The following is a 12525-nucleotide window of genomic DNA, read 5'->3' as shown; positions in this document are numbered from 1 at the left end:
GAGTAAGCAGGAACCCCGCCAACACTTGAACCATGCTGGCCTAGGTCTTCGGCCCCAGGCTTTCTTAAGCCAGCCAGGAGTCTGCTCTGTGGGGGAAGAAAGAGCATCTAAAATCGATAGTAAGAGAGGGATGACGTCAGAGGAGCCGAACAGGGGACAGACGCATCTTTTAACACGCGACGCCTCCAGCCACTACACCCACCACCATGTCAGCCAATCAAGTGTCACGAAATGTGACCAAAGACAACGACACCTCCTTTGGGGGGTGAAGTTCTCTCCACCCCACCCCCAACCCGAGGGAAGCAAGGAAAGAGCCTTGCGCTCGTTTTTTCTAGAAGCCAAGGATCCAGTGTTCCTTCCAGCTCACCTCACCAAGCCCCACCACGTGGCCTCGGGGTACGAGTTTTCATTTTACTTCTGCCCTAACTTTACCCTGCACTCCGATTACCTCTCTTTGTCATCAGTTCCTCCTGTTGATCAAAACAGGTGACAGCGTTAAGGTTTCCATCTCCACAAAGAATGGAAAGTGTCTGTAGAAAAGCTGGCTGTAAAATTAACCAGAATGCATACAACATGGTATTGAAATTCTTAAGCAACTACTCATTCTGTTAGGCAGAAAATGGTTTTAGATCTTGAAAAGTCAAGTCTACTCTAGTCTACATATTTGGATCCACACTTTATGTAAAAATACATATGTCCTTAATTCCTAAAGGCATTGGGAAGATAGATTTGTTTTAGTGTAGAGCACCTACCGTGTTTTGTTCTACAAAGCTGACTTTCAGTCATTTACTTTATTTCAGAGCCTCTTACTCTTCTTCCAGTGCTTATTCCACTAGATTTCCCCAGAAAAACTTTTTTTGACTAATTCCGTCAGTCTCAATTCATAGAGCTATGAGGACCTCCTCCCCTCAACTGTTTTCTTTTTTTTTTTTTTTTGCAGTACGCGGGCCTCTCGCTGTTGTGGCCTCTCCCGTTGCGGAGCACAGGCTCCGGACGCGCAGGCTCAGCGGCCATGGCTCACGGGCCCAGCCGCTCCGCGGCATGTGGGATCTTCCCGGACCATGGCACGAACCCGTGTCCCCTGCATCGGCAGGCGGACTCTCAACCACTGCGCCACCAGGGAAGCCTCCCTCAACTGTTTTCTTTTCTCCTTTTCTGAGTCTTAACACTAACGTATATGAATACTTTTATCCCAGTGTAGAAAGCTGAGAAGCTGATTTGAGCTTTCAGTCTTTGTATTTATGTTCCCACACAATTTGGGTCTTTTCTTCCTTTTTTTTTTTTTTTTTTTTTTTAAGAGTAGATGCTTCTTGAGTCAGGGATAATTTCTGGGGCTTTGGTTGGAATCATCTAGTCAAGAGCAGTTCTCTGCACAGAGCCTTCAATAAATATTAACTGACTCATGGTGACAAAGTAAACGAAGATACACTTATGGTTGGTAGAAAAACCAACACTTTGTCCTCTTCTCTACTTTTTCTACATATTGAAACCCTCATTCCTTAGGTTATTCTTTTCTCCAAGTTATAATAGTTATTTTCTAGGAATCTACCCTTAGGCAATATATTTCACAGCTTACTTTCTTCAGATGTTGGAAATTATTGGACATGTAAAAACATATATGACCCTGATCTGGTTTAAAAGCCTAATATAATAAGAAATCCTTCATTCTGCCCAATACAAATGCATATTAATTTTGTATTATGTGCAAATATTTAGTCACGGGTCCATGTACACATACATCTATTAAGCAGTCAAATACTAAATTAAAAATGGCAAGCTGAAAAAAATTCTGAGTGCAAAGGTGTGATTGCTTTGAAAATAGCCAATTTAGCAAAGAGTTCAGCCTTTAATTGGCCAAGTAAAATAAGGCACAATTACCACTAACTTGGTCCCCAAAGATTGGCTCTAATCGTGTCATGTTTAACTTGGCTGGTTAAATTGCAAATAGTGTTCTCCTTTTCTGATTTGGTTCATTTCCCTAATAGAATGCCTTTCTATGGCTGACGTTTTCTTTCCTGACAGCTTTTTCTGTGAATGGAAACTCCATGGATTAGGAGTACCTATTTTTTTTTTCCAGAAAAACAGCAAAATGTATGTATGGTGGTGGTTGTTTTTTAAAGAGTTTCTGATACAACTTTATGAGTGTGTAGTTGTACAAATGTCAAAACTTCATCATCAAATTCATATGCATATGTCAAAGCTCCTCATAAACCTATCTCAAAATACACTTGCAGATTTTTGTTTTGCTTTATGTTCACAGGTGAGGAAGAAGAATGTTCTTTTTGTACTAAGTTTATCCTCCTCTGTTACTGAGAGATGAGTAGTTTAACTTATACATTTAATGTTCAGTTAGCCAGCTCAAGGATTCCACACAGATCCACAAGGGCACAGGGAGGGATGGTTAAATATTTATCTCAATTTCTAAGAGCATCAGAATTCAGAGAAGGCCAATGTCTTTGTTCAGAATGGTCAGTTTCATGCAGAGCAGATTAAAAGGGCATCTCATTTCATATATAATACCATGGAATGCATCAACCTAAAGAAAAAAAGGAAATCTTTTTCTCTGGTAGAGAAACATATATATGCGTGCATTAAGCATTCGTTCATTTACTTAAAAACAATATATATTTAAGGAGTGATAACAATGTGCTTGGTTCTATATCAAGCACTAGACATGCGGAAATTGGTAAGACACAATCTTTGTCTTTAAGAAGCCTATACGTTTTTACTGGATTATTTGCAAGTGAGCAAGTCAAGAATGAAATGGTTTCAGATTCCAAATGTTAGCTCTTTATGCCTCTTTTTTTTTCTTATTAGTTATCCATTTTATACATAGTAGTGTATATATGTCAATCCCAATCTCCCAGTTCACCTCACTCCCCGCCTCCGCTTTCCCCCCTTGGTGTCCATACACTTGTTCCCTACATCTGTGTTTCTATTTCTGCCTTGCAAACTGGTTCATCTGTACCATTTTTCCAGATTCCACATACATGCGTTAATATACGATACTTGTTTTTCTCTTTCTGACTTACATCACTCTGTATGACAGTCTCTAGGTCCATCCAGTCTCTACAAATGACTCAATTTCATTCCTTTTTATGGCTAATATTCCATTGTATATATGCACCATGTCTTCTTTATCCATTCATCTGTCATTGGATACTTAGGTTGCTTCCATGTCCTGGCTATTGTAAATAGTGCTGCAATGAACATTGGGGTGCATGTGTCTTTTTGAATTATGGTTTTCTCTGGGTATGTGCCCAGTAGTGGGATTTCTGGGTCGTATGGTAGTTCTATTTTTAGTTTTTTAAGGAACCTCCATACTGTTCTCCATGGTGGCTGTATCAATTTACATTCCCACCAACAGTGCAAGAGTGTTCCCTTTTCTCCACACCCTCTCCAGCATTTATTGTTTGTAGATTTTTTGATGATGGCCATTCTGACCAGCGTGAGGTGGTACCTCATTGTAGTTTTGACTTGCATTTCTCTAATAATTCGTGATGTTGAACAGCTCTTCATGCGCCTCTTGGCCATCTGCCTTTATGCCTCTTTTTTTTTTTTTCCTCGGTACGCGGGCCTCTCACAGCTGTGGCCTCTCCCGCTGCGGAGCACAGGCTCCAGATGCGCAGGCTCAGCGGCCATGGCTCACGGGCCCAGCCGCTCTGCGGCATGTGGGATCTTCCCGGACCGGGGCACGAACCCGTGTCCCCTGCATCGGCAGGCGGACTCTCAACCACTGCGCCACCAGGGGAGCCCTTTTTGCCTCTTCCTAACGCAGAACATTGCTTAGTTTGTCTTCAGCATGTCTCCCTTCGTGTCCCACCCAGTTCTGTTTGGCACCCCTCCTCAGTAACATCCCTCTCTCCCCTCAGCTTCCACGGCTCTCACGGGCTCTCCAACATCAAACCGAACTCTTAGGAAAGAGCTAATTAGTCTATCTTGTTAGGGCAAATCATCTAATAAGAACTCTGTACTATCTGTCTCATGGTTGTTTGCCTTGAGGCAGAGCCAACAAAACCATATGTTTATGAAAAAAAGATAATTTTCAGATACCTTCAGGTATATTATTTACTTAAGAATAAGCTACACACACCAAGGCATTTTTATCTGAATTTGCAGCTTCAGTCCTAACACTTTCCACATTTTCTATTCCACCAAGTGAGGATGTGCTTTCAGGATAAAAAGTGTGTTGGGGGTGTGGAAGGATGGAGGGGGGATGCCCGCAATACCCCACCCAGCTTCGCAGATGGGCGTAGGGACGGTCCGGTCTGCACATTTATTATCAAAAGTAATATCCTGATGTGGCTTTATCTGATGTGTTCTTTCGGAAGGATCCAGGCTTGTGGCCTCAACTAATAAATTCTCTGCATTAACATATCGCTCTGTTGTAAAGTTTGGATTTTCAGTAACACATAAAAGATAAAATGAATCTGTATATAAAATGTCTGTTAGCCTTGTTGATCATTCAACACACAAGCAAGTAAGTGAACAAATAAAAACCCACCACTGTGTAATGTAATGGAGCCTGTGGACTAAAAAGCCCAAAGTTACCAAAGTCTCAGTAATATAGACCCTATACCATAAAGAATAATTTACAATTAAAATATAATGTTTTTTTCTTGGATTCAGGAGAAAGTATCTACGGGACATGCTGATGTGTGTGACAGGAATGTCTGACACCACAGACATTTTTTGTTGTTTTTTAAACAAAATCTTACCAATAGGTACGTAGGTAAAGAAGGAAGTAATCTTGTCAAAGTTAGAGGATGCCCCGTCTCTATCCGTACAACCACACATGCACACATGAGCAACATACGTGCACACTCACATGAGCACACATCTGCATTGTGACCCTTGAAGAGGCTTCACAGAGCGTAGTCAGAACATCTCTGCTTATATTTACCCTAACAGAGCCTGAAGCCATAATAGTTGGGCTTGGCTTGGTGCCTAAACTGTAAATTTGTAATTAGTTCCAGAAAAACAAATGATACTCAAATGAAGAATGAGCTTGGGAGAGAGGGAGGAATCTGATTTGGAATGTCTGCATGTTCTTATGAAATCATCTGTGAAATACGGGGAATCTTGAGTCCTGGGTTTTAGCTTTGGCTACGAACGAATCTGATTACCTTGAATAAGTTACTGAGGCTCTCTGTCCTCCAGTTTTCTCCTGTTTGTAATGAAGAACTGCAGTAAAAAATTTCTGTCTACCATCCTTCGTGCAGATGCTGCATGCTACCACATGTAGAAAAATACGTTCCAGAAACAAATACTAGGATGCCTAAAAATTCTTTCCCATGAACATTCAGTTCTTTGGGCAATAAATAAAAGAAAACAAGATTATTGTGCTAAGTACAGCCTGTCATTTCGGATGCCTCTGACCCGTCTTTCATCAAGCATACCCTTCCGACGGTGGAACAAATTCTTGGATTTAGAAGGAACAGACAACATGAGGCTTCAACATCATCAAACGTCTTAACTCACCATCCATGTAGTAAAGGGATCTAGGAGTGGAACTAACCACAGTCTGATGCTACAAGGGCTGGCCAATCACTGCATGCACGGGACTTGATCCAATCCTTTTTCTGGATTTCCAAGTGACTCGACCGTATACCATGAGCTAAGGCATCATTGGACAAGAGGAATGTGCCACTGGGTGGACCGAAGCCAGGTGGTGATAATTTAGGGCTCCGTGTACATGCTCAAACATTCATGACACGATGACGCAAAACAACTTTGAAGCACAGACTCCTTGGAAAGGCCACAAAACATACTCACTTACCTTCTGCCTGAAGTGATCTTGTCCGACTCCTGTTGGAACTCTTCCCCTTCCACGCTCCTTTGTTTGGCTGCTACCTTTTCACTCAGACCTTTATTCTCCCCTAGTGGAAACAAAATGTTCAAAATTGTAATTTTGTCATCACAGAAAATATTGACTCTATATTCTGAATGAAAACAAAATCCATATTAAAAACACATAGTCAACAGGCACGTTGAAACATGCTTCGAGATGATTCCAAGTATGTTTATATACAGTTGGACTCATTCTCAACTAGACCATCCCTTTTGGGAAAGATCTTCTGGGATATCCTATTATAACAGTTCTGTTACTATTAGCTTCTGGAATTATTTGGAAATCATTCCTCCTTAATTAGCTTGGCTAATTGAAATTTTATGTATAGGATTAAGACAATTTCACCTTGACATTGGTTTTTATAGGTTGTATAGGTTCAAGCGAATAATCAGGGCAGTTCATGAAATTCAAGATCATGTTCTGTCTGAAGAAAGAAGGAAAACATAGGGCTTTCTTTTCTTAAAACAACCGAGAGACCAATCATTCATTTATTCAACATTTATCTAGTGACTATGTGTCAGGCATCATTCTAGGCACTGAGTAGCCAGAAAGGAGTAAAACAATCTACTTTTGTGAATCTTCTCTGTAAGGATACTCTGGGGACTGGCAACATGTGGTAGAAAAGGATAGATTTGCAAAGTTATATTTAGCCGTGCCGTCTGCAGGTTTTAGTGCCACTGCAATTGTATGTAATGGAAACAAGAACCCTTGATATTTTATCAGAAATTACGGATACAACAAAAATAGGCCAGAAATAGAATAAGTGGAGAAAATTGTCTAGATTTAATAAATTCCTATAATATTAGTTATTTTTACACTACAAATTTTCTCCTGAACTTACTTTTGTGTGACAAAGAAATGTTATCTAATAAAATAGTCAAATTGAAGCTATATGCCCTAAGAAACAGAATGACAGAATAGAAAAGGCAATAGCTTTTTCTTTTAGTTCTGGACATGAAGAATTATCCCTGAACCTCAGTAAGCCTCAGTTTTTCCCTCAGTAAAATTGAAGAAAGAGATTGCTATTCCACCTTGGAATTAAGTAGCATTTATAATTATTGTATTCTTCTTTAGGACAGGCTAAATTTGTGAGAGCAGAGACCATGTCTGTCTGTTCCCCCACGTTATCCCAAGTTACACAGCCTATGAGGCATTCAGAAATATTTGTTGAAAGACAGTAACATTTGTTAAAGACTGTTGTGAGGGTGACATGAGAAAACATATGACAGATTATTTGAACACTGTGAAATATTTTTAAGTTAAACTCACTTTGTTTCCTGCTTTCTTGATATTTTTGCAGTTTGGATAAATGCTTGACCTCTCTCTGGGGATAACCAAGTTGCTTACCAGGAAAACCTTGGTCCCAAACTTTGAGAACAAAATCTAGCTTACTAGCTAGCTACACTACCAGTTTTTCCATTTTGCCCTGAGATGATCTATCCTTCCCCAGGGCTTTCAAAACAAGGTTTCAAAGTGAAACTTCGTCACAGTCTCTGAAAGCATCTTCTTCTATTGGCACCAAGATAGGATGTCATGATGTCCAGCAGTTCAGATGCACACCCCAGCAGCGCTCTGAGTCAGGCTTTGAAACAAGCCATCTTTCTGTAATGAATGGTCAGGATAGAGACCCACATGAACCCAGATCAAGAAAAGATTTGGGCAACATCCTGAGAACGCATCGCAGTAAGTCATGTAGCATTAATCATCCATCAGCCCCACCCTGTTGCTCCTTAGGAGGAACCCAACTCTTTCCCAGCATTTCTTCACCCAAGTCCACTGCAGTTGGCTACCTCCAGTGGGGTGTCCGTCCCCATCCCCAGCCATTCTCCGGGGCAGAGGACCCTGCTAGCCCTCACTCACAGCTCTAAGTGAGCTCAGCATTTCAAGGAAAAGCATTTTCTTGAAAGGTCCCTTCAAAACAACGGCCCTCAGAAATTCCCTGTGACATCTCTGGCCCCTTGGTGTCTTCCTTCTACTTTCCAAAGCAGATGGCATGTCACGTGCGTGGTGTGTGAGCCCCTCGTCTCTGCTATAGATCAAGCAGCCCCCAGCCATAGGCTTCACCTCATGACCTAGCAGGTTCCCACACTCGACCATCCCTCCAGCTCCCTTCGGTGCCACCCAACGCCATCTCAAGTCAAATCTCGTCCAGATGGTGACCCGCTGAAGCTCTCATCATGGGTATCCGAGGGCTGGCTCCTGGCAGTTCTGCATCACTGCCCAAATCAATCCATGTAGAACAGTGGCATGATGACCACACCGTCTGGCATCACGTCTGAAGTGTTCCATTTATTTCCCTTCAGGGACATCAATGTATATTTTTTCCTACCTTCAATGAATGCCCTATTGAAAACCCTAAGGAGAGACAGCTAACTGTGAAGGACATTTACCATCAGCACATAAGTTCCAAGGTTTTATGATGTGTCTGACAGAATCAGACACAGATACTTTACCCTGAGCACTTATAATTTCCCGGAAAACCCGCATTGTTCTGCCCACACCTGGTGCCCTAGTAAGTGCTGCTGACCAGTGACTGGACCCAGAGGTACACTGAACCGTTGCTGTTTAGTTTCCTTCCCTCTTTCTGGAGGTGAAGGATTTGCTGGGACCAAATCCCCAGGGGAGCAAATTTGGGTGCTGACTAATAAGGCTGAGATGGACTCCCAGGGAAGTCTTGTGTAGGGAGCCATTCTCAGTGTGTGTGTGTGTGTGTGTGTGTGTGTGTGTGTGTGTGTGTGTGTGTGTGTGTGTGTGTGTGTAGGGGACAGGGGATATTGTGAAGTCTAGTAGGGAAAGATTAATTCTTTTGAAGTACCAAGAAACCCAGGAGAACATACATCTGATAGTAATGATGAGGAAGAAAAGCTCTTTAAAACACTTCTAAAGGTTGTTCCTGGAAAGGAAGGAAAAGCTAAGATGTTCCCCTCACTTCCCTCTCACCTCCTTCCCTCAGTGTTATATTTAGATCCTTACTGGAGCAGAGTTCCTCCTCCCATCCAGCAGCCCAGGGCAGCCCCCTGTCGCCATGGTGGCAGAAGATGCCAGGACAACACCTGGCTTCCTGAGCTAGACTGCAGATGCCCCAGCCCCACACAGACCAGCAGAGGCTGCGTCCCAGAGGGCTGTCCACATGGGCACCATGGGAAGGCCTGGTTGCGGGGGCCTTCACAGCCTGGGACAAGGCCAGGGCTGACGAACGCCAAGCAGCTGGAAGAGGAACAAGTGGGACTTGGGAAAGGGATGGAGTAAAGCTTCAGAAGAAAGTCGAAGCTGACACTTTGCTGGCACAAAATGACATTTTATCAGCTATTGGGAAAATGGGCCACAAGTGCTTGGTCCTAAGGGATTTGAGTGGTATTTATTTTTATTTTAAAATAATTCCAGACTTAGAGAAAAGTTGAAATAGAACAAAAAATTCCCATGATAGCTTCACCCAGATTCCCCAAATGTTAACATTTGCCTTTACCACATTTCCTTTGTCATTCTCTCTAGATGGACGGATATGCAGATGTATAGATATAGACATGGATATACTGATATAATTTTCTTTCTGAACTAAGTTGCAGTTATTATGTCCTTTTGCCCCCAAATCATTCAGATAATGTTACCTAGTTGATAGACCTTATCCTAATAATGTCCTTCAGAGCAAAATAATTTTTTTTCTGGTTCAGGGATCATGTGCTGCATTTAACTGTCTCACCTCTTTAGTCTCCTTTAAACTAGAATCACTCTAGAGTCTTTCTTTGTCTTTTACGAACTTGAAATTTTTGCAGAATGTTCCTCCATTTGGATTTGTCTCACGTTTCCCAGGTTTAGATTCAGATTATGTACTTTTGGCAGGAATGTCACAGAAGAGATGTGTCCCCCTCACCCACTGTATCAGGAGGCAAGTGAACTTGGTTGGTTCCATTAGCAGTGAGGCTGACTTTGATCACTTGGCTAAAGTTCAGTCTTCTCGGTTTCTCCACTAAAAAGTTACTGTTTTCCTCTTTGTAATTAAAAATAATCTTGTGGGGAGATACTTTACAATTAAGTCAATAGCCTGTTTGTCATCAAGCTTTCACTGGCCAGGTTTAGTAGCAACCACTGATGTTCCTTACCTGAATCAATTGTCATTGTGATGTTTGCCAAATGATAATTTTCTAATTTCGCCATTCCTTCTACATTTATTAGTTGGCATTCCACCTCCCTTTCCCCCTTATTTTTAAATAAAATTTATTTATATCAGTTTGGCCTCATGGATTCTTATTTTATTTAATGGATAATCATCTATTAGTGTGAAATTTATTTTTAAATAGTGACAGTGATACACTGGGATCTGATGGGCCACACAGAAGTGTTGCTTGACTTTTTCAGTGGTCCCTGGGATACATTTTCTTCTAGAGTCCTGGGAAATGGAACTTGCTGTTCATGAGTTGTTCGTTTGGATTGTGGTCAGTAAAGAAAACTGACCTGGGGCCAACACAACTGCCCAGTCCGCAGTTATTCATTGTGGGCGGTGTTAAGAAATAATCTCCTTCCCAGAGGGCCAGTATTTGGGGCCTTTGCAGGGTTGCTGTGACCAGTGGAAGGAACTTGGACACACAGGAGTTGGATGGTATGCTGGCCAACTTGAAGGCAATGAAGATCAACTCAACTAATTCTGGAATTCATCCGCCCTTCGTAAAAGGCAAGCAGATTGCACATGGGATTGTGAACTGAAGATCGATGAACGTCAGTGATGGGGGTGACTTCCGCATCCTAGACTCTAGAACTCTCATCGTATGGCTTCCTTTTCGCCCTCCCCTGCCTTTCTCTTTGATCTGCCCCCTGCTCAGTCCCTTGTTTCTCATCAACTTCTTACTTTTATTACTTTTTTCTGATTCATCTGCTTGTGCCTTAAGCACCCGAGGGCCTAACTTTATCCAAAAGATCAGGTCTCAGATCTGAAGCTTTTACTTACTGAACTCTTCTTAGAACTGAGTGTACCAGGCCATGGTCACTTGTGGGTTATGTTTTGGAGGAACTGGGAAGGATCTTGTATTGGTCAAAACTCTTTGTGAGGGCTTCCCTGGTGGCACAGTGGTTGCGAGTCCACCTGCCAATGCAGGGGACACAGGTTCGTGCCCCGGTCCGGGAAGATCCCACATGCCATGGAGCGGCTGGGCCCGTGAGCCATGGCCACTGAGCCTGTGTGTCCGGAGCCTGTGCCCCGCAATGGGAGAGGCCACGACAGTGAGAGGCCCACGTACCGCAAAAAAAAAAAACAAAACTCTTTGCGAGCAACAAACCAACTCAAGCTAGTTTAAAAACAAAAAGACATTTACTATAAATATAAAGAAGCATCAGAAAAAAACCCAAGAGCAGAAATGTCAACAGATCTTGGGGAGGGTTTAAATCGGACTGAAGTGCGCCCAGGTGCTCTGTCATCTGTGCCCCTATTCTGACATCAGCCCCATTCTCTTCTCTCCTCTCTGCAGACTGACTTGTTCTGCATCTCCGGTCCAAGCGGGAGAATATGTCTGCCCCTTTGGAGACAGAGTTTATAGTTGATGGTGCCAGTGAAAGTCCAAAAAAAGAGGAATCTTTGTGTATTAGGCAAATATCCCAATAGATATCCCTTAGGTTTATTACCCCAAATTTTCTCTTATTTATGTCTTAAATTCCACTATTATTAAGTCTTTATTTTTTTGTTAGAAATCCTTCTTCAGGCATATTTAATAAAATGTTAAACAATTTAACAGTAAATTGTTGGAAAAAAAACGAAACAAAGGAAACACCCCCCCCGCCCCGTGTATAATCTATTGTCTAGTGACGGTGTTGTAAATATTTGATGTCCATTCTTCTGTCCTCAGTTCTTTGTGTGTGTGTGTGTGTATGTGTGTGTGTGTGTGTTTATTAACCACATGGGTACAATATTATACATACATTGTTTCAGCACTTGCTTTTCTCACTTAATTATCAGCATGTTACCTTGCCATTAACATTTATTCTAAAACATAATTTTTAATAGTCACACGGTCTTCCTTCCTATGGCTGTGCCGTAATTTAACCAATTCTCTATGTATCAGACAGTTGGTGTCCCTGCAGTCCATAAGCCAACCCAGGCAATGAGCTGCCTTTGCTCCAAGGCTGTCATATAGCTTTGACTCTCTTCCTCTGGCCAACATTTCTCAGCATGGAGTGGACCAGGCTTCCAACCTCAGCCAGGAAGATTCTCTCTCCCAGGAATTTGGAATTGGGGCCTAGAGATTCCCAGTTTTTTTGTGTCGTTATGCACATTTTTTGGTAGCTGTGAGGCGGCCATAACTTCCCATGGGGAAGGAGAAGCAGAAATAAACAGCTGACTAAGATACAGATGAAAACATCAGGGACAAGAGATGGAAGGAAAGTAACTCCATGGATTGTCAGTGATTTTTCATGTTCAGGTTTTAGTCCTTAGAGTAGGTTGAATAATGTTGTCTCTTTAAAATTCCTATCCACTTGGAACCTCGGAATATAGCTTTACAAGAAAGTCTTTGCAAATGTAATTAATTAAGGATCTCAAGATGAAATTATTTTCGATTTAAGGTGGGCCCTCAATCCAATGAGTGGTGTCCTTATAAGAAGAGGTGGGGCACAGGGACAGAGGAAAAAGCCATGTGAGGACAGAGGCAAAGATTAGACTTATGCTGTCACAAGCCAAGGGACACCTA

The 12525-nt window shown here is 42.1% G+C and overlaps 1 long non-coding RNA gene across 7 annotated transcripts in view; it reads right to left on the bottom strand.

Annotated features, from left to right (window-relative positions):
- LOC137231581 (uncharacterized) overlaps nt 1–12525 on the bottom strand; it is a 262745-nt gene that overhangs the window by 155469 nt on the left and 94751 nt on the right. For all 7 annotated transcript variants that reach the window (XR_010946671.1, XR_010946667.1, XR_010946670.1 and 4 more), the window contains exon 3: nt 5780–5879. This is a non-coding gene — a long non-coding RNA (uncharacterized lncRNA). The remainder of the gene's footprint in view (nt 1–5779; nt 5880–12525) is intronic.

Source organism: Pseudorca crassidens, chromosome 10 (genome assembly GCF_039906515.1).
Source record: "Pseudorca crassidens isolate mPseCra1 chromosome 10, mPseCra1.hap1, whole genome shotgun sequence".
Lineage (NCBI taxonomy): Eukaryota > Metazoa > Chordata > Mammalia > Artiodactyla > Delphinidae > Pseudorca > Pseudorca crassidens.
This window is presented reverse-complemented; position numbering and strand designations above follow the sequence as displayed.